The following is a 21,447-nucleotide window of genomic DNA, read 5'->3' on the forward strand; positions in this document are numbered from 1 at the left end:
AAGAGCCCCCCAGGTTTTGGAGTCAGAGGTCATGGGTTCAAATCCAGGCTCTGCCAATTGTCAGCTGTGTGACTTTGGGCAAGTCACTTCACTTCTCTGGGCCTCAGTTCCCTCATCTATAAAATGGGGATGAAGAGTGTGAGCCCCCCAGGACAACCTGATCACCATGTAACCTCCCCGGCGCTTAGAACAGTGCTTTGCACATAGTAAGCGCTTAATAAATGCCATTCTTATTATCACCCTAGCACTTAGTACAGCGCTTGACACAGAGTAAGCACTTAAATGTCACAAATATCATTGTGGGTAGAGATTGTCACTCTTTTTTGTTGTGTTGTACTTTCCCAAGCGCTTAGTACAGTGCTCTGCACACAGTAAGCGCTTAATAAATACGACTGGATGAATAAATGAATACTAAGACTTGGACTAGCTACTAGACAATCAAATTTAGCACAGCCCCTATCCCACATGAGTCTCCCAGTCTAAGTAGGAGGGAAAACAAGCACTGAATCCCCATTGTACAGATGAGGAAACAGGCACGGATAAGTTGTGACTTGCCCAAGATCACACAGCAGGAAATAGGGAGAGCTGGGATTAGAATCCTAGGTTCTCTGATCCCAGCAAGATCCCTTGACATCCTGGGAGCTTTCCTGCTCCGGTTTCTGCCCCGATAATCCAAACAATTTCAGAATACTCTGGGATGAGTGACATCGCCATCCCCTGACAAAGATATCACAGTTTTCCTTATCCGATCCCTTGTCGAAACTTTGGGTGGGGATATCTCCTCCCGACGCCTGTGCCTGGGGCCCATCTGCTGTTTAAATCGAAGTGGAGGATGAGGGGTAGCCCTGGGAATATCTTCCCTCAGCAGGAACCGGATATATATGCCTCTCCTCCCGCCACCAACAAAGCCACACTGAAGCTTCCCTGCCTTGATTTCTCTTTATCATCATCAGATCGTGAGCAGTAATAATAATAATGACATTTGTTAAGCGCTTACTATGTGCAAAGCACTGTTCTAAGCGCTGGGGAGGTTGCAAGGTGATCAGGTTGTCCCATCGGGGGGTTCACAGTCTTCATCCCCATTTTACAGAGGAGGGAACTGAGGCCCAGAGAAGTGAAGTGACTTGCCCAAAGTCACACAGCTGACAATTGGCGGAGCTGGGATTTGAACCCATGACCTCTGACTCCAAAGCCCGGGCTCTTTCCACTGAGCCACGCTGCTTCTCCATTACTTGGTCAAACCAATGGTCCACCCAGCCAATGATTCTAATAATAATAATAATAATTGTGGTATTTGTTAAGCGCTTAATATGCGTCAGGAACCGTACTAAAGCGCTGGGATGGATAAAAGAAAATTGGGTTGGACGCAGTCCCTGTCCCACAGGGGGGCTCACCGTTGCAATCCCCACTTTACAGATGAGGTAACTGAGGCCCAGAGAAGTGAAGTGACTTGCTTAAGGTCACCCAGAAGACAAGGATTAGAACCCCCTGAGCCCATGTCTCTATGGCGACAGGATGCTCGGAAGAGTGATGTGGAAATCCCGGAAATCCATCCTTATTGCTTACAGAAGGACCACCCAACATCCCACACCGTCTCCTCCAAATCATCCACTGTCGACCTCATCGTGGGTGATTTTTCCCAACCCACCTCCGACCGGTTAGAAGTTTGAGCCCTCACATCTTCTGGTGATGAAATTTCTCTGCATTTTCTATCTGTGGGATGCAGGTGTGTGTTTGCGGGATTTGAAGATGCCCACATGACTTCCCCAGGTGTGCACTCAGCGGCTAATGGATTACCGTGAAAATGCATCCTGTGAGTGACAGCCTGGTGAGTGGTGAGATATTTTAAGACACCCAGAAGCCGTGGGCAGGGAATGTTATTTTGTACTCTCCTAATAGCGATAATAATAATAATGGCATTTATTAAGCGCTTACTATGTGCAAAGCACTGTTCAGGTTACAAAGTGATCAGGTTGTCCCACAGGAGGCTCACAGTCTTAATCCCCATTTTATAGATGAGGTAACTGAGGCCCGGAGAAGTGAAGTGACTTGCCCAAAGTCACACAGCTGACAATTGGCAGAGCTGGGATTTGAACCCATGACCTCTGACTCCAAAGCCCGCGCTCTTTCCATTGAGCCACGCTGCTTCTCCTTATAGTGCACTGTGTACTGTGTACACAGTAAGCGTTCAGTAAATACGATTTATCGAATTATCGTATCAATAAATACGATTTATCGATCCAGGCCAGTCAGCCAATTGCATTTAGTGAGCACTTTCTGTGTGCAGTGGACTGTACTAAGCACTTGGTGTTAATAAAGAGAAAGGAAATGTGAAGGTGATAATAATGATGGTATTTGTTAAGCACTTACTATGTGCCAAGCACTGCTCTAAGCCCCGGAGTAATAATAATTATGCCATACAGTGTTCTAAGTGCCGCGATAGGTCCAAGGTAATCAAGTTGCCCCAGGTGGGGCTCACAGCCTTCATCCCCATTTTACAGAGGATTTAACTGAGGCTCAGAGAAGTTAAGTGGCTTGCCCAAAGTCACACAGCAGGCAAGTGGCGGACCAGGATTAGAACCCACGACCTCTGACTCCCAAGCCACTAAGCCACGCTGCTTCTTGAAGGCGTATGCTCCTCCGCTATTCTACCTACAACTGTATTATACATTTTTCTAAGTACCATGCTCGGCAGTCACTCAGCCAATTGCATTTATTGAGTGCTTACTGTGTGCAGAGCACTGTACTACACTCCCTCCCTCTGCCCTACCTCCTTTCCCTCCCCACAGCACTCGTGTATATTTGTACATATTTATTACTCTATTTTATTAATGGTGTGTATGTAGCATAATTCTATTTATTCTGACTGTATTGACACCTGTCCCCATGTTTTGTGTCGTTGTCTTTCTCCAGCTTCTAGACTGTGAGCCCCTTGTTGGGTAGGGACCGTCTCTAGATAATAATAATAATAATGATGGCATTTATTAAGCGCTTGCTACGTGCCAAGCACTGTTCTAAGTGCCGGGGAGGTTACAAAGTGATCAAGTTGTCCCACGGGGGGCTCACAGTCTTCATCCCCATTTTATAGACGAGGGAACTGTGAGAACAGAGAAGCAACGTGGCTCAGTGGAAAGAGCCCGGGCTTTGGAGTCAGAGGTCATGGGTTCAAATTCCGCCTCCGCCAATTGTCAGCTGGGTGACTTTGGGTAAGTCACTTCACTTCTCAGTGACCTCACCTGGAAAATGGGGATTAAGACTGTGAGCCCCCCGTGAGAAGCAGCCTGGCTCAGTGGAAAAGAGCCCGGGCTTTGGAGTCAGAGGTCACGGGTTCAAATCCCGGCTCCGCCAATTGTCAGCTGTGTGACTTTGGGCAAGTCACTTCACTTCTCTGGGCCTCAGTTCCCTCATCTGTAAAATGGGGATGAAGGCTGTGAGCCCCATGTGGGACAACCTAATCACCTTGTATCTGCCCCAGCGCTTAGAACAGTGCTTTGCACATAGTAAGCGCTTAATAAGTGCCATCATCGTCATTGTAACCTCCCCAGCGCTTAGAACAGTGATTTGCACGTAGTAAGCGCTTAATAAATGCCATTATTATTATTATTATAAATCAATACATAGAGTGATAATACGTCCAAACGTATGTACAGGTGCAAGGTCACCCAGCTGATGATTGGAGGGGGTGGGATTCGAACCCGTGACCTGGGACTCCAAAACCCGGGCTCTTTGCCACTGAGCCTCTACCCCCGGCTCCTCCTCCTCCTCCCGGTTCCCCAGGCCCGTCCATCATTCCTAGGCCCCTCCTCCTCCTCGGCTCCCTCACCGTGTCGGGACGGGCAGCGGAGCCCTTCACCGTCCCATCCCCACCCCCCCTTCCCAATCCCCATCCCCTCTTCCCAATCCCCATCCCCTCTTCCCCATCCCCATCCCGATCCCGGCCCGGGATGCTGCAGGTGGGTGCGCGGGGGGCCGGAGGGAGCAGCCCCCGCCCCACGCTTCGGTCGCTCAGTCGTCTCTAATAATAGTGATAATAGCATTTATTAAGCGCTTACTATGTGCCAAGCACTGTTCTAAGCGCTGGGGAGGCTACGAGGCGATCAGGTGGCCCCACGGTGGGGGGCTCCCAGTCTTCATCCCCATTTTCCAGATGAGGGAACTGAGGTCCAGAGACGTTCAGTGACTTGCCCGGAGTCACCCAGCTGGCAGTTGGCGGAGCCGGGATTTGAACCCCTGACCTCTGCCTCCAAAGCCCGGGCTCTTTCCACTGAGCCACGCCGCTCCTCATTCTATTTATTTATTTTATTTGTGCCTATTCATTCTAATCATTTTATTTTGTTAACATGCTTTGTTTTGGTCTCTGTCTCCCCCTTCTAGGCTGTGAGCCCACTGTTGGGTAGGGACCGTCTCTTAAGGTTGCCAACTTGGACTTCCCAAGCGCTTAGTACAGTGCTCTGCACACAGTAAGCGCTCAATAAATACGATTGAATGAAGGAATGACCTCCGACTCCAGAGCCCGGGCTCTTTCCACTGAGCCACGCTGCTTCTCTAGTGAGCGCTTACTGTGTGCACAGCACTGTGCTAAGCGCTTGGGCGAGGCAGGGCTTCAGGGGGCAGGTAAGGGGGGCGATGGTCGGTGCCACCGGGTTGGGGCCCTCTCTGCCCTCCTGGCGGCCCCCCGGTTCTTTTATTTGGACATACTGATGATCTATTTCTTTTATTAATGATGTGTATCTTAGCTCTCATTCTATTGATTCTGATGGCATTGAGGCCCGTCTACTTTCTGTGAAGTTGTCTGACTTTTTCCGTGTTGTTGTCTGACTCCCCCTTTTTCATTCAATCGTATTTATTGACCGCTTACTGAGTGCAGACCACTGTACTAAGCGCTTGGGAAGTCCAAGTTGGCAACATCTAGAGACGGTCCCTACCCAACAGTGGGCTCACAGTCTAGGAGGGGGAGACAGACAACGAAACATATTAACAGGATAAAATAAATAGAATAAATATGTTGTTGTTGTCTGACTCCCCCTTTCTGAGCTGTGAGCCCGTTGTTGGGCAGGGACCGTCTCGAACAGAATAAATATCTATTTATTTTATCAGTGATGTGTATCTAGCTCTAATTCTATTGATTCTGACGGTATTGAGGCCCGTCTACTTTCTGGGTTGTCGTCTGACTCCCCCTTTCTGGGCTGTGATCCCGTTGTTGGGCAGGGACCGTCTCGAATAGAATAAATATCTATTTATTATTTTATCAGTGATGTGTATCTAGCTCTAATTCTATTGATTCTGACGGTATTGAGGCCCGTCTACTTTCTGGGTTGTCGTCTGACTCCCCCTTTCTGGGCTGTGAGCCCGTTGTTGGGCAGGGACCGTCTCGAATAGAATAAATATCTATTTATTATTTTATCAGTGATGTGTATCTAGCTCTAATTCTATTGATTCTGACGGTATTGAGGCCCGTCTACTTTCTGGGTTGTCGTCTGACTCCCCCTTTCTGGGCTGTGAGCCCGTTGTTGGGCAGGGACCGTCTCGAATAGAATAAATATCTATTTATTATTTTATCAGTGATTTGTATCTAGCTCTAATTCTATTGATTCTGACGGTATTGAGGCCCGTCTACTTTCTGGGTTATCGTCTGACTCCTCCTTTCTGGGCTGTGAGCCCGTTGTTGGGCAGGGACCGTCTCGAATAGAATAAATATCTATTTATTATTTTATCAGTGATTTGTATCTAGCTCTAATTCTATTGATTCTGATGGTATTGGGGCCCGTCTACTTTCTGGGTTGTCGTCTGACTCCCCCTTTCTGGGCTGTGAGCCCGTTGTTGGGCAGGGACCGTCTCGAATAGAATAAATATCTATTTATTTTATCAGTGATTTGTATCTAGCTCTAATTCTATTGATTCTGATGGTATTGAGGCGCGTCTAGTTTCTGGGTAGTTGTCTGACTACCCCTTTCTGGGCTGGGAGCCCGTTGCTGGGCAGAGACCGTCTCGAATAGAATCAATATCTATTTATTTTATCCATTCATTCATTCAATCGCATTTATTGAGCACTTACTGTGTGCAGAGCATTGTACTAAGCGCTTATAACTCTATTGATTCTGATGGTATTGAGGCCCATCTACTTTCTGTGTAGTTGTCTGACTCCCCCTTTCTGGGCTGTGAGCCCGTTGTTGGGCAGGGACCGTCTCGAATAGAATAAATATCTATTTATTATTTTATCAGTGATTTGTATCTAGCCCTAATTCTATTGATTCTGATGGTATTGAGGCCCGTCTACTTTCTGTGCAGTTGTCTGACTCCCCCTTTCTGGGCTGTGAGCCCGTTGTTGGGCAGGGACCATCTCGAATAGAATAAATATCTATTTATTTTATCAGTGATTTGTATCTAGCTCTAATTCTATTGATTCTGACGGTATTGAGGCCCGTCTACTTTCTGGGTTGTTGTCTGCCTCCCCCTTTCTGGGCTGTGAGCCCGTTGTTGGGCAGGGACCGTCTCGAGTAGAATAAATATCTATTTATTTTATCAATGATTTGTATCTAGCTCTAATTCTATTGATTCTGACTGTATTGAGGCCCGTCTACTTTCTGGGTTGTTGTCTGCCTCCCCCTTTCTGGGCTGTGAGTCCGTTGTTGGGCAGGGACCGTCTCGAATAGAATAAATATCTATTTATTTTATCAATGATTTGTATCTAGCTCTAATTCTATTGATTCTGACGGTATTGATGCCTGTCTACTTGTTTTGTTGGCTGCCTACCCCCTTCTGGGCTATTTAGCCAGTTGTTGGGTAGGGATTGTCTCCACCTGCTGATTTGTTAAGCTCTTACTATGTGCAAAGCACTGTTCTAAGTGCTGGGGAGGATACAGGGTGATCACGTTGTCCCACGGGGGGCTCACAGTCTTCATCCCCATTTTCCAGATGAGGTAACCGAGGCCCAAAGAAGTGAAGTGATTTGCCCAAAGTCACCCAGCTGACAAGTGGCGGAGTGGGGATTAGAACCCATGACCTCTGACTCCCAAGCCCGGGCTCTTTCCGCTGAGCCACGCTGCTTCCCTATCTGTTGCCGACTTGTACTTCCCAAGCGCTTAGAACAATGCTCTGCACACAGTAAGCGCTCCATAAATACGATTGAAGAATGAATAAATGAAAAAAAATCATGATGGTAGTCGCTAAAGCACCTACAATGTGCTTAGCGCTGGTCTGAGCGCTGGGGTAGATGCAAGATGATCAGGTTGTCTCCCGTGGGGCTCACAGTCTTCATCCCCATTTTCCAGAGGAGGTCACTTAAGGGAAGGGACTTGCCCAAAGTCACCCAGCTGACAAGTGGCGGAGGTGGGATTAGAACCCACCACCTCTGACTCCCAAGCCCGGGCTCTTTCCACTTAGCCATTCTGCTTCTCTAGTGGCAAAGTTCAAAGCCCAGGTTGGGGAATCAGAAGGATCTGAGTTGGGTTCGAATCTAAACTCCGCCACTTGTCTGCTGTGTGACCTTGGGTAAGTCACTACACTTCTCTGGGCTTTAGTGACCCCATCTGTAAAATGGGGATGAAGACTGTGAGCCCCAGGTGGGCAACCTGATCACTTTGGATCTGCACCAGTGCTTAGAACAGTGCTTGGCACAAAGTGAGCAACTAACAAATACCATCACTATTATTATGAACCACGTGCCTGGATAATATACTATAATAATAATAATAATTACTATAATAATAATAATAATGGCATTTGTTAAGCGCTTACTATGTGTAAAGCACTGTTCTAAGTGCTGGGGGTGGGGGTGGGAAGGAATACAAGGTGATCAGGTTGTCCCATGGCGGGGGGTGTTCACAGTTTTAATCCACATTTTACAGATCATCATCATCATCATCATCAATCGTATTTATTGAGCGCTTACTGTGTGCAGAGCACTGTACTAAGCGCTTGGGAAGTACAAGTTGGCAACATATAGAGACAGTCCCTACCCAACAGTGGGCTCACAGTCTAAAAGGGGAGACAGAGAACAAAACCAAACATACTAACAAAATAAAATAAATAGAATAGATATGTACAAGTAAAATAAATAAATAGAGTAATAAAATAAATAGAGTAATAAAGTACAGATGAGGTAACTGAGGCCCAGAGAAGTTATGTTATTTGTTAAGTGCTCACTCTGTTCCAAGCACTGTTCTAAGCGCTGGGGTAGATACAAGGTAATCAGGTTGTCCCAGGTGGGGCTCAAAGTCTTCTTCCCCATTTTATAGATGGGGTCACTGAGGCTCAGAGAAGTGAAGTGACTTGCCCAGGGTCACACAGCTGACAAGTGGCAGAGGCGGAATTAGAACCCACGACCTCTGACTTCTAAGTCCAGGCTCTTTCCACGAAGCCACGCCGTTCATCTTGTATCCATCCCTCCCCATTTCCCCAGCCTTCTCCAGTGCCCAAGTCAGTCAATGTCTCCAGAGACGCTCCAACTGGCCACCTTTTTGTCACAGTATTTGATAAGCACTCACTACGTGCCAGGCTCCGTACTGAACGCTGAGGCAGATATGCTGTGTCCATCAAATTGGACACAGTCCATGTACCTTATGGGGCTCACAGTGTTGATCCCCATTTTACTGGTGAGGGAACCGAGGCACAGAGACATTAAAACACTTGACCAAGGTCACACCGCCGAGCTGGGATTAGAACTCTGCTCCTTCTGATTTCTAGGCTGCTTCTCGGCTCTTCCCCCCTTCAAAGCCCTCCTGAGAGCTCACCTCCTCCGGGAGGCCTTCCCAGACTGAGCCCCCTTTTTCCTCTCCTCCTCCTCCCCTCCCCATCGCCCCCACTCCCTCCCTCTGCCCTACCCCCTTTCCCTCCCCACAGCACTTGTATATATTTGCACATATTTATTATTCTATTTATTTTATTAATGATGTGTATCTAGCTATAATTCTATTTATCTATTTTGATGCTATTGATGCCTGTCTACTTGTTTTGTTGTCTGTCTCCCCCCTTCTGGGCTGTAATCCTGTTGTTGGGTAGGGATTGTCTCTATCTGTTGCCGATTTGTACTTTCCAAGCGCTTAGTACAGTGTTCTGCACACAGTAAGCGCTCAATAAATACGATTGAAAGAATGATCTTCTCCGGGGTCCCAGGCTGGGGCTCCGTGGGTGGGGACACTCAAACTCTCTAGATGTTAGGGGCAATGTGTTCTGCAATCATTTGGGACGGATTAGTTAGGCTCATAAGTCTGAGATTCACTAAAAATAATTTTAAAGCTAATAGTATTGGGTTTGTACGTATTTATTACTCTATTTATTTTACTTGTACATATCTATTCTATTTATTTTATTTTGTTAATATGTTTTGTTCTCTGTCTCCCCCTTCTAGACTGTGAGCCCACTGTTGGGTAGGGACTGTCTCTATATGTTGCCAACTTGGACTTCCCAAGTGCTTAGTACAGTGCTCTGCACACAGTAAGCACTCAATAAATATGATTGAATGAATGAATGAATACAGGGTTATCAGGTTGTTCCACATGGGTCTCACAGTCATAGTCCCCATTTTAGAGATGAGATACCTGAGGCCCAGAGAAGTGAAGTGACTTGCCCAAAGTCACTCAGGTAGAGGCGGAATTTGAACCCATGACCTCTGATTCCCAAGCACATGCTCTTTCTACTAATCCACGCTGCTTCTAGTACATAGTATCTGTCTCCCTCTTTCCACTGTAAGTTCCTCGTGGGCAGCGAACATATCTACCAACTCCATTGTATCGTACTCTCTCAAGTGCTTAGTACAGTGCTCTGCACACAGCAAGCACTCAATAAATACCATTGATTGATCGATGGAGTACCTATTGAATGTAGCACACATTATTGGGTGCTTGGAAAAGCACAATAAAAGCATCGGACATATTTCTTGCCCGCAGGGAGCTCACGGTTTACTTACAAAAATCAGACCTGGTAGCAGCATTTCTAAAAAGGATTCAACAAGATTCCTCCTGAATATAATAATAATTTGGTGTTTGTTAAGCGCTATGTGCCAAAAACTGTTCTAAGCGCTCGGGGGGATACAAGGTAATCAAGGTTGTCCCACATGGGGCCCACAGTCTTAATCCCTATTTTACAGATGAGGTCACTGAGGCCCAGAGAAGTGAAGCGACCTGCCCAGAGTCACCCAGCTGACAATTGGCAGAGCTGGGATTTGAACCCGTGACCTCTGACTCCAAAGCCCGGGCTCTTTCCACTGAGCCACACTGCTTCTCATATGAATATGAGGCTGAATATGTGGCTTCTGATAATAATAATAACTGTGGTATGAAGATAGAAGATAATCGGGTCCCCGTAGGGGGCTCGCATCTAAGAAGGAGGGAGAACACGTTTTGAATCCCCATTTTACAGATGAGGGAACTGAGGACCATTCATTCATTCATTCAATTGTATTGAGCGCTTACTGTGTGCAGAGCACTGTACTAAGCACTTGGGCAGTACAAGTTGGCAACATATAGAGACGGTCCCTACCCAACAGTGGGCTCGCAGTCTAGAAGACCAGAGAAGTAAAGTGCCTTGCCCAGGGTCACACAGCAGGTGGGGTTGGGATTAGAACCCAGGCCCTCAGATTCCCGGGCCTGTGCTCGCTCCACTAGGCCGTGCTGCTTCGCTAATGATTTTTACAGGAGGCTCCCGATTTTCCACACTGGATTATCCACGTTGACTTCGGAGAGGTTTTCCAACCTCACCTGCTGGGTATCCCTGGGGCAGTTGGTGCCACCCAGCTATGTCTCAAGGAAAGTCTCTTCTCCATCCTCTGTTTGCCCTTCTGTCCATCTCACTCCCCCCCCCTAGACTGTAAGCGCGATGTGGGCAGGGAACGTGGCTGTTTTATTGTGGTACTGTGCTCTCCGAAGCGCCGAGTTCACTGCTCCGCACACAGTAAGTGCTCAGTAAATACGATCGAATGATTGAATCCTCACTTCGGGCTGCCGTCGTCTCTTCTCTCTCCATTCCTGCTGCTGCTGTGCACTGATGCCATAGTTTTCCTCAGGCTCCCACCCTTCGGGATCCGAGCGACTGCTCCGTGGCTTTCTCTCTTCCCCCTCTCTGAGCTTTAGTCAACTGCCAGGCAGGTCTGGGGTTGGGCTAAGTTAGGGTGGGTAAGTACTGGAAAAGGAGATTGGAGCTGATATTGAAGGAGGAGAAGTGGGTGTGGATTGCATATTGCTTTGATTATCTGCAGCTGGCATCTAATGATAATCATAATTGTGGTATTTGTTAATAATAATAATAATTATGGCATTTATTAAGCGCTTACTATGTGCAAAGCGCTGTTCTAAGCGCTGGGGGGGGTACAAGGTGATCAGGTTGTCCCACGGGGGGCTCACAGTCTTAATCCCCGTTTTACAGATGAGGTAGCTGAGGCTCAGAGAAGTGAAGTGACCTGCCCAAGGGCACACAGCAGACATGTGGCGGCGCTGGGATTCGAACCCATGACCTCCGACTCCAAAGCCCGGGCTCTTTCCAGTGAGCCATAGGTGCCGAGCGCTGCATTAGATACAGATAATCAGGACCCACATGGGGCTCAGAGTCTAAGTAGGAGGGAGACCAGGTATGGAATCCCCAATTTACAGATGGGGGAACTGAAGCATGGAGAAGTTTCTGAATGCAGATAATGTTTTTAATGGTATTTGTTAAGCACTTACTATGTGCCAGGCATTGTACTGATAGATACGATTAATACAAGCTAATCAGGTTGGACACAGTCCCTGTCCCATGTGGGGCTTCCAGTCTAGGTGTAAGCCTACGGTGGGCAGGGAACATAACCACCGTTTCTGGTATATTGTACTCTCCCAAGTGCTTAGTACAGTCCTCTGCACACAGTAAGCGCTCACTAAATATGATTGATTGCCTGTACAAAGAAGTAGTTCCCAGGTGGGCACCAAATGAAGATATCCAGTCACTGGGTTCTTCCTGTTCTTGCCCAGTGTGAACTTAGGTGAGCCCGAGGGAAGTGCTTGGGCGGCTGTGTGAGCCCGCTGTGGACAGGGATTGTCTCTATTTGTTGCTGAATTGTACTTCCCAAGCGCTTAGCATAGTGCTCTGCACACAGTAAGCGCTCACCAAATCCGATTGATTGATTGCCTGTACTCATAAGTAGTTCCCAGGTGGGCACCAAATGCAGATATCCAGTCACTGGGTGCTGCCTGTTCTTTCCCAGTGTGAACCTAGGTGAGCCCGAGGTAAATGCTTGGGTGGCCGTGTGAGCCCGCTGTGGACAGGGATTGTCTGTATTTGTTGCTGAATTGTACTTCCCAAGCGCTTAGCATAGTGCTCTGCACACAGTAAGCACTCAATAAACACGATTGAATGAATGAATCCATGCGGCCTAGTGGCTAGAGCCCGGGCCTGGGAATCAGAAGAATCTACGTTCTAATCCCGGCTCCACCACTTCTCTGCCCCGTGACCTTGGACAAGTCACTTCACTTTTCTGTGCCTCAGTTCCCTCATCCGTAAAGTGGGGATTCAGACTGTGAGCCCCATGTGAGACGTGGACTGTGTCCAACCTGCTTCCCTCGTATCTACCCCAGCCTGGCACAGAGTAAGCACTTAACATATACCGTTAAAAAAAAAAAGCGAACAAAGAAACTTGCTGGATTTGGGCACCTCGCTGTTCTGCCGGGCATCTCCTTCCAGGCTGTGACGTGATAACAGGGGCACAGACTGCCGGGAAGTCACATAGTGAGGTTGTCCTGGCGAGGGTGCCGAGACTCGGAACCAAATGGGTCAGGTGGTGGATGCTTATTGTGCCCTTCTGGAAAGGTGACATAGAAAGGGACTGGACATAGATCCTAGACTCCTCGGCTCGGCCACGCTGAGTGCCCCTTCGACTCTTATTTAGACTCCAAGCCCCGTGTGGGACAGGGGCTGCATCCGGCCTGATAAACTCGCATATACCCCAGCGCTTAGAACAGTGCTTGACACATAGTTTAACAGATACCATAAAACAAAACAAACTCAGTTTCCTCTGCCCTGGAGGCTCATGAGTGGTGCGCTGTGACCAGAGTGAAAGCGGGGAGAGAGGAGAGGGGACCGGCCGAATGTGGGGGGAGAGCAGTCAGAAATGGAGCAGTCTCTCTTGGAGTGGAAATTGCCCAAGAGCTTTTCTTTATTATTAATAATAATAATAATAATAATAATAATAATGGCATTTATGAAGGCTTACTATGTGCAAAGCACTGTTCTAAGCACTGGGAAGGTTACTAAGTGATCAGGTTGTCCCACGGGGGGCTCACAGTCTTAATCCCCATTTTACAGATGAGGTCACTGAGGCACAGGAAGTTAAGTGGCTTGCCCAAAGTCACACAGCTGACAATTGGTGGAGCCAGGATTTGAACCCATGACCTCTGACTCCAAAGCCCACGCTCTTTCCACTGAGCCGCGCTGCTTCTCTTTAGCACTCCTAGCCCGGAATCTGGCTCAGAATGATTGCGGTGTCCCCTCCCGGATTATAATAATAATAATGTTGGTATTTGTCAAGCTCTTACTATATGCCAAGCGCTGTTCTAAGCGCTGGGGGAGATACAAGATAATCAGGTTGTCCCACGTGGGGATCTCAGTCTTAATGCCCATTTTACAGATGAGGGAATGAGGCACAGAGAAGTGACTTGCCCAAGGTCCCGCAGCTGACAAGCGGCGGAGTCAGGATTAGAACCCATGACCTCTGACTCCCAAGCCCGGGCTCTTTCCACTGAGCCACGCTGCTTCTCTAAGCTCCTTGAGGACAGAGATTGTGTCTCCTAGTTCTATTGCAATTCTCCCTAGTGGTATCACAGGCAGTTGGTCAATCAATCCTGTTGGTTGAAAGATTGATTGATTGATTGCCAACCTATTCACCGTATCTCAATCACAACTATCACACCGGCAACCCCTTACCCGCATCCTGCCTATGGCCCGGAATTCCCTCTCCTTTCATATCCGACAACGATCACTCTCCCCACGTACAAAATCTTATGAAAAACACATCTCCTCCAAGAGGCTTTCCCTGACTAAACCCTCATTTCTTCTCCCACTCCCTTCTGCATTATCTTTGCACTTGGATTTGCACCCTTTATTCACCCAACCCTTCACCCCACAGCACTTTTGTACGTATTTGTAATTTATTCAAACTACTATCCCCCCCTTAAACTGTGAGCTCCTCGTGGGCACGTGTCTACCAACTCTGTCGTATTGCACACGGGAAGCGCTCAACAAATACAATTAACTGATTGAGTGTCTTTGGAATAAGCATCGACTCGTGCCCTCTTTCCGGTTCCGCTTACGGTGAAGCTTCTAAGTATTCCCAAAGTGGAGTCTGCCTCTCAAAGAGCACTTCAGGTTCCAAACGGTCTGAAGCAGGCCGAAACAGGACGGAGACTGGTCTAAAAAACCCCCAGATTGAATAAAGTTGCTCTAAAAATGTGGGGATCTCTAGCCTTCTTGTTTGGGGGACGATCTGTGTGTGTAGGTGGGGTGAGGAGAGAGTACATTTTTATTTGATTTTGTTGGTGTTCGCTCCTTCGGTTAATTGAATCGCAGGGGAAACAGAAAGGGACTGCCGTGTTTGTGCAGGTTAGGCTGTTTGTTCAGTCGTGTCTGGTTTCCCACACTCCACCTTTGGCTTCGGTTTTTATGGGGTTCTTCGATTTTACCTAGTTCCCAGGCACATAACGTTTTCAATCCCAATGCAAGCAGAGCCACTCCCAGGAAATCAATGGAGTGACATTCCCTGTGGTCCTTCACTCCAGGACCAAGGGGACCAAGAGACAAGGGGAATCTGGAGAGGTGCAGGGTCCTTAGCGGACCCCATGTCTCTCTGAGAGAAGTGGGTGGAAGGAAGGCCTCCGAACTGAGGGGAGAAGGGGTGTTTTTTGGGGACGGGGGCTGGTTACGTAGGGAATGGAATAACACCCCCATTTCTACTTTCCTAGCCAAGCTGTTTGCCCTCCAACTGTTCATTCATTCATTCAATCGTATTTATTGAGCACTTACTGTGTGCAGAGCACTGTACTAAGCGCTTGGGAAGTACAAGTTGGCAACATATAGAGACGGTCCCTACCCAACAGTGGGCTCACAGCTGTTGACAGTGGTTCAGTGGCACCGTGCAAGCCACTTGCACTATAATAACAATAATAATAATCACGGTATTTATTAAGTGCTTACTATGTGCAAAGCACTGTTCTAAGCACTGGGGAGGCCACTTAACTCTGTGACTTTGGGCAAGTCGCTTAACGTCTCTGTGCCTCAGTTACCTTATCTGTAAAGTGGGGATTAAGCCTGTGAGCCCCACGTGGGACAACGTGATCACCTTGTATCCTCCCCAGCACTTAGAACAGTGCTTTGCACATAGTAAGCGCTTAGCAAATGCCATTATTATTATTATTATTATTATTATTATTATTACAAGGCGATCAGGTTGTCCCACAGGGGGCTCACAGTCCTAATCCCCATTTTACAGATGAGGTAACTGAGGCATGGAGAAGTGAAGTGACTTGCCCAAAGTCACACAGCTGACAAGTGGCGGAGCCGGGATTTGAACCCACTACCTCTGACTCCAAAGCCGGTGCTCTTTCCACTGAGCCGCGCTGCTTCTCCAAAAATCAGTTCCTCCACCCAAGTTCTCATTCATTAATTCATTCAATCGTATTTATTAAGCGCTTACTGTGTGCAGAGCACTGTACTAAGCGCTTGGGAAGTACAAGTTGGCAACATATAGAGATGGTCCCTACCCAACAGTGGGCTAAATTCTCTGCCCTGACGTTTCAGGGTAGAGGCTCGCCAATTCCCAGTGATTCCAGTCATTCCCAGTGATGCTTGCAGGGGGTGTTTCATCTCTTTATCTCCATCTTCTGCTGGGACCCTTCCTCCTCCCCCTGAAAACACACATGCACCCCCGCACCCCCGCTTAGTTGCTTAGTACAGGTTGAGGAGCAGCATGGCCTGGTGGAAAGAGCCCTGGCCTGGGAATCAGGGGACCTGGATTCTAATTCCGGCTTTGGAATTTGATGCTGGGTGACCTTGGGCAAGTCCCTGAACTTCTCTGGGCCTCGGTTTCCTCATCCGTAAAACGGGAATGAAAAGCTTGATCTCCTTCCCCGTTAGACTGGCAGCCCTGCGTTGGGCAGATCTGGTGATCCTTCACCCCAGTATCTAATTCAGTGCTTGGCACATTATTATTATGCTATTATTAATAATTAGAGGAGCAGCGTGGCTTAGTGGAAAGATCCCGGGCTTTGGAGTCAGAGGTCATGGGTTCGAATCCCGATTCCCCCACATGTCTGCTGTGTGACCTTGGGCAAGTCGCTTAACTTCTCTGAGCCTCAGTTACCTCATCTGTAAAATGGGGATTAAGACTGTGAGCCCCACGTGGGACAACCTGATCGCCTTGTAATAATAATATTAATAATAATAATAATAATGGCATTTGCTAAGCGCTTACTATGTGCAAAGCACTGTTCTAAGTGCTGGGGAGGATACAAGGTGATCACGTTGTCCCACGTGGGGCTCACAGGCTTAATTCCCATTTTACAGATAAGGTAACTGATCACCTTGTAACCCCCCCCCCCCAGCGCTTAGAACAGTGCTCTGCACATAGTAAGCGCTTAACAAATGCCATTACTATTATTATTATTAATATGGAAAATAATTTTGAATAATAACAAGAAATACATAAGCACCTTGTGGGCAGGGAACGTGACTTTTGCCTTGCAATTTCCCAAGCACTTAGGACAGTAGGGGTCTAGTAAGTACCATTACTACTGTTGGGTCTGGTCCACCTTCCCCACTGGCAGCCTCAAGACAGGGGTGCAGGGATAATAATACTAATTTTCATATTTGTTAAGCGCTTACTATGTGCCAAGCACTGTTCTAAGCGCCGGAGGGGGAATACAAGGTAATCAGGCTGTCCCACATGGGGCTCACAGTCTTAATCCCCATTTTACAGATGAGGGAACTGAGGCACAGAGAAGTTGTGACTTGCCCAGAGTCACACAGCTGACAATTGGCGGAGCAGAGATTTGAACCCCTGATCTCTGACTCCAAAGCCTGGGCTCTTTCCACTGAGCCACGCTAGGGCAACCCCAACATTGCGATTTAAACACAGCTCCAGCGCACCTAGAAGAGGAAGCATTTTGTGTTGGCCTGTTCCTGGATAAGCCTCTGTCTGCTCCACCCCCTACAGAAAACCGACACCGAAACAAACCCGGAAACACGCCCTGTGGAGCGCCCAGGACACCCCCAAACTCTTCCTCTGGCTTCAAAAGTGGTTACACTTGGGGGAAGGAAAAAAAAACCCCGCAAATCGAAAAGGGTTTCTGCAAGAACAGACGTGTCGCTACTCAGTTCCTGATGCAGCGGTGCCCTAGCTGGGCTGGCACTGAGTCAGGGCTGGAGAGGGATAATGAGGCTTCCATCGTTATGGGGATGCAAATGAATAGGCATCAAGCCTCATGCTTTGGGGTGGAGGTTAATGGACTCACCAGGTTGGCTTGCCTCTTCCCCCTCCATCCTCTTTGTGGCTGAAGCGTGGGAGCTAAAGCCGTGTTGTGCTGTGCCCGCTTTCCTTGTGGGATGCAGATTTTGGGCTGGGGAGAAGCGGGTAAGGCCTTGAGAGAGGGCACCTGCCATCCCTTTAGACTGGTAGCCCACTGTTGGGTAGGGACTGTCTCTGTATGTTGCCAATTTGTACTTCCCAAGCGCTTAGTACAGTGCTCTGCACACAGTAAGCGCTCAATAAATGCGATTGATGATGATCCTGGAGGGCCTGGAATTCTTTCATTCATTCATTCATTCATTTAATTGTATTTTTTTGAGCGCTTACTATGTGCAGAGCACTTGGGAAGTACAAGTTGGCAACATATAGAGACGGTCTCTACCCAACAGTGGGCTCACAGTCTAGAAAATCTCCTCAAAGATAGAGGATGGGCCGCCTCTCTGCCTTGCCCTGAAGAATGGACTTCGGCGCAACTGGACTTTGGAATTGAGGTTGTGAGCATGTAATAATAATAATTGTGGCATTTGTTAAGCGCTTGCTATATGCCGGGCACCGTACTAAGCGCTGGGGTGGATGCAAGCAAATCACAAAGGACGCAGTCCCTGTCCCACGTGGGACTCACAATCTTGATACCCATTTTGCAGTTGAGGATACTGAGGCCCAGTGAGGTGAAGCAGGGTCACCCAGCGGACAAGTGGCAGAGCCAGGATTAGAACCCAGGTCCTTCTGATGCTTAATAATAATAATAATAATGGCATTTATTAAGCGATTACTATGTGCAAAGCACTGTTCTAAGTGCTGGGGAGTTTACAAGGAGATCAGGTTGTCCCACGTGGGGCTCACAGTCTTAATCCCCATTTTACAGATGAGGTAACTGAGGCCCAGAGAAGTGAAGTGACTTGCCCAAAGTCAGACAGCTGACAAGTGGCGGAGCCGGGATTTGAACCCATGACCCCTGACTCCGAAGCCCGGGCTCTTTCCACTGAGCCACGCTTAAGCTCCAACTCTATCCACTAGGCCACGCGGCTTCTCGTGGGGAACTTGGAAAATGGTCAACGCGCATGCTCTGGGGCAGTGAGTCAATCAGTCGTATTTATTGAGCGCTGACTTTATCGTAAGCGCTTGCAAGAGTACGATATAAAAGACACATTCCCTGCTCCCAACGAGTTTACGGTCTAGAGTCGTGAGATATTTAACTCTCCATCTCCGTGACGTCCTGAGTGTTGGTGGTGGTGATGGTAAGAAGCTCAGACCAAGGGCCACCCTGCCTAGGGTATAGGGGTGCGGCGGGAAGAATCAGACACCTGTTCTAAAAAGGACAGACAGGGCGTGTTTCTGGACTGTCAGGAGGGGAAATCTGTATGCTGCTCCGCCTGAATCCCAACCAGACAGGTAGCACTGAATCATCCCACTGCCTCTCTGATCTCCCTCCCCTTTTTCGTTAAAGGCGAGGTCAAAGGGTGTCTTCCGCGTGTTTGTTCAGGGAGTTGGAGTGGCTGCCACCCACCAATGAAACCAAAGAAAATAAACACAGAAGTCACCCAGTGGGAGTGACTCACTCAGCCCAGATCTCCCAACAAATTGCGTTTGTGGAGTATAGTCCTGGGATGTTTGTGTGTTGATTGGGCAGTGATAATAATAATAATAATAACAATAATTGTGTTTAAGCGCTTACTCTGTTCCAAGCTCTGTGCCAAGCCCTGGGGTGGATACAAGATAATTGAGTCAGATGCAGTCTCTGTCCCACGTGGGGCTCACAATATAATAATAATGATGGCATTTATTAAGCGCTTACTATGGGCAAAGCACTGTTCTAAGCGCTGGAGAGGTTACAAGGTGATCAGGTTGTCCCACGGGGGCTCACAGTCTTCATCCCCATTTTACAGATGAGGTAACCGAGGCACAAGGAAGTGAAGTGACTTGCCCAAAGTCACACAGCTGACGATTGGCAGAGCCAGGATTTGAACCCACACCCTCTGACTCCAAAGCCCGGGCTCTTTCCACTGAGCCATGCTGCTTCTCTAAATATAAGAGGGAGTACAGGTGCCCAACTTGATTAAGTTGTATGTACCCCCAGTGCTCAGTTCAGTGCCTGGCACATAATAAGCACTTAACAAATACCATAAATAATTCAAAACCAAAAAACTCCCATAACTATAATTACTATTATCTTCCCATCTGCTCATCTTGGGTGCCTTCTGTGTGTGTGAAGCACTGAGCGCTTAATAAATATGATTGAATAAATGCCAGGAGCTTGTGGGGAGGACCTACGGGAGCAATAAGACACTATCCCTACCCTCAAGGAGTTTCCAATCAAATTTTAATAATGATGTTATTTGCTAAGTATGCGCCAAGCACTGTTCTAAGCGCTGGGGTAGATACAAGGTAATCAGGTTGTCCCACATGGGGCTCACAGTCTTAATCCCATTTTGCAGATGAGGGAACTGAGGCACAGAGAAGTTAAGTTCACTCATTCGATTGTATTTATTGAGCGCTTTCTGTGTGCAGAGCACTGTACTAAGTGCTTGGAAAGTACGATTCAGCAATAAAGAGAGACAATCTCTGAGCACAACGGGCTTACAGTCTAGGTGGGGGGAGACAGATATCAAAACAAGTAAACAGGCATCAATAGCATCAATATAGATAAATAGAATTATAGATATAGACACATCAAAACAAGTAAACTGGCATTAATATAAATAAATAGAATTATAGATATGTACATCTATGCACAAGTGCTGTGAGGTGGAGGGGAGGGAGAGCTGAGGAAAAGGGGGGCTTTAAGTGACTTGCTCAAAGTCATACAGCTGACAAGTGGCGGAGGCGGGATTAGAACCCACAACCTCTGACTCCCAAGGCCAGGCTCTTTCCTCTAAGCCATACTGCTTCTTGGTATTTGGCTGCTTTTTCCTCCAGCAAAGTCTTGATAGAGCGGAGCGGTGTACAAGACACTGTAACTCAATACTGGTCCCTGTCCTCGAGGAATTTATAGCCTGACAAACCAGCGTAAATATAAGTGATGAGAGGGGAAAAAAAAGCCCCACAGCATGGTTTAGCGGAAATAATAATGATGGCATTTGTTAGGCGCTTACTATGTGCGAAACACTGTTCTAAGTGCTGGGGGGGGGGATACAAAATGATTAGGTTGTCCTGTGCAGGGCTCACAGTCTTAATCCCCATTTTTCAGATGAGTTAACTGAGGCACAGAGAAGTTAAGTGACTTGCCCAAAGTCACAGAGCAGACAAGCGGTGGAGTCGGGATTAGAACCCATGACCCCTGACTCCCAAGCCCGTACTCTTTCCACTGAGCCACGCTGCCTGGGCTTGGGAGTGAGAGGTCATGGGTTCTAATCCCGCCTCCGCCACTTTGGGCAAGTCACTTGACTTCTCTGGGCCTGGGGATTAAGACTGTGAGCCCCACGTGGGACAACCTGATTACCTTGTATCCCCCCCAGCACTTAGAAGAGTGCTTTGAACATAGTAAGTGCTTAATAAATGCCATTATTATTCTTCTTATTATTATTACAGTGCTTAGCCTATAGTATGTGCTTAATGAAACCTGTTGTTATTATTTATTATTATTATCATAACTTCCCCATGCCCCCATTGATAGACCTGTTTCCTCTGATTTTTTTTTCACTGCCCAGCTTCAGCGATGAACCTAATACTGGTCTCATCCAGTGACACTCACAATGTGCCTGCTTATTTTCCCAGGAATCGGGAAGAGAGTTCCATCTTGGAAAGCTTGGAGACAGTAAGGGGAGAATGGAAGGGCATTTATTTTCCTTTATTTTTGAGATGATCCATATCAACATTTCTGGAGTTAATCGTGCTCCAATGAGCAGGCTTTAATTCCTAATTGCCGTGTTCTTCACCGGCTTGGCTACAAAGTGGATAATTTGGCGTTGACCCTTTTCTTCCTGGGGGTGGGAGGGTGTTAAAATGTCTCAGGTAGCTCTCGCTCC

The 21,447-nt window shown here is 47.7% G+C and overlaps 1 protein-coding gene across 2 annotated transcripts in view; it reads left to right on the plus strand.

The window, feature by feature from the left end:
* Positions 1-3,907: 3,907 nt before the first annotated feature.
* The window catches only part of LYPD6B (LY6/PLAUR domain containing 6B), a 77,434-nt gene continuing 59,894 nt past the window's right edge, over positions 3,908-21,447 (plus strand). Inside the window, exon 1 of one of the 2 annotated variants that reach the window (XM_038751655.1) lies at positions 3,908-3,953. The gene's annotated coding sequence lies outside the window, so the exon portion shown is untranslated. The remainder of the gene's footprint in view (positions 3,954-21,447) is intronic. The other variant, XM_038751654.1, reaches the window with a different exon arrangement.

The sequence above is a fragment of the Tachyglossus aculeatus genome, chromosome 9, assembly GCF_015852505.1.
Source record: "Tachyglossus aculeatus isolate mTacAcu1 chromosome 9, mTacAcu1.pri, whole genome shotgun sequence".
In the NCBI taxonomy this organism is placed as follows: domain Eukaryota; kingdom Metazoa; phylum Chordata; class Mammalia; order Monotremata; family Tachyglossidae; genus Tachyglossus; species Tachyglossus aculeatus.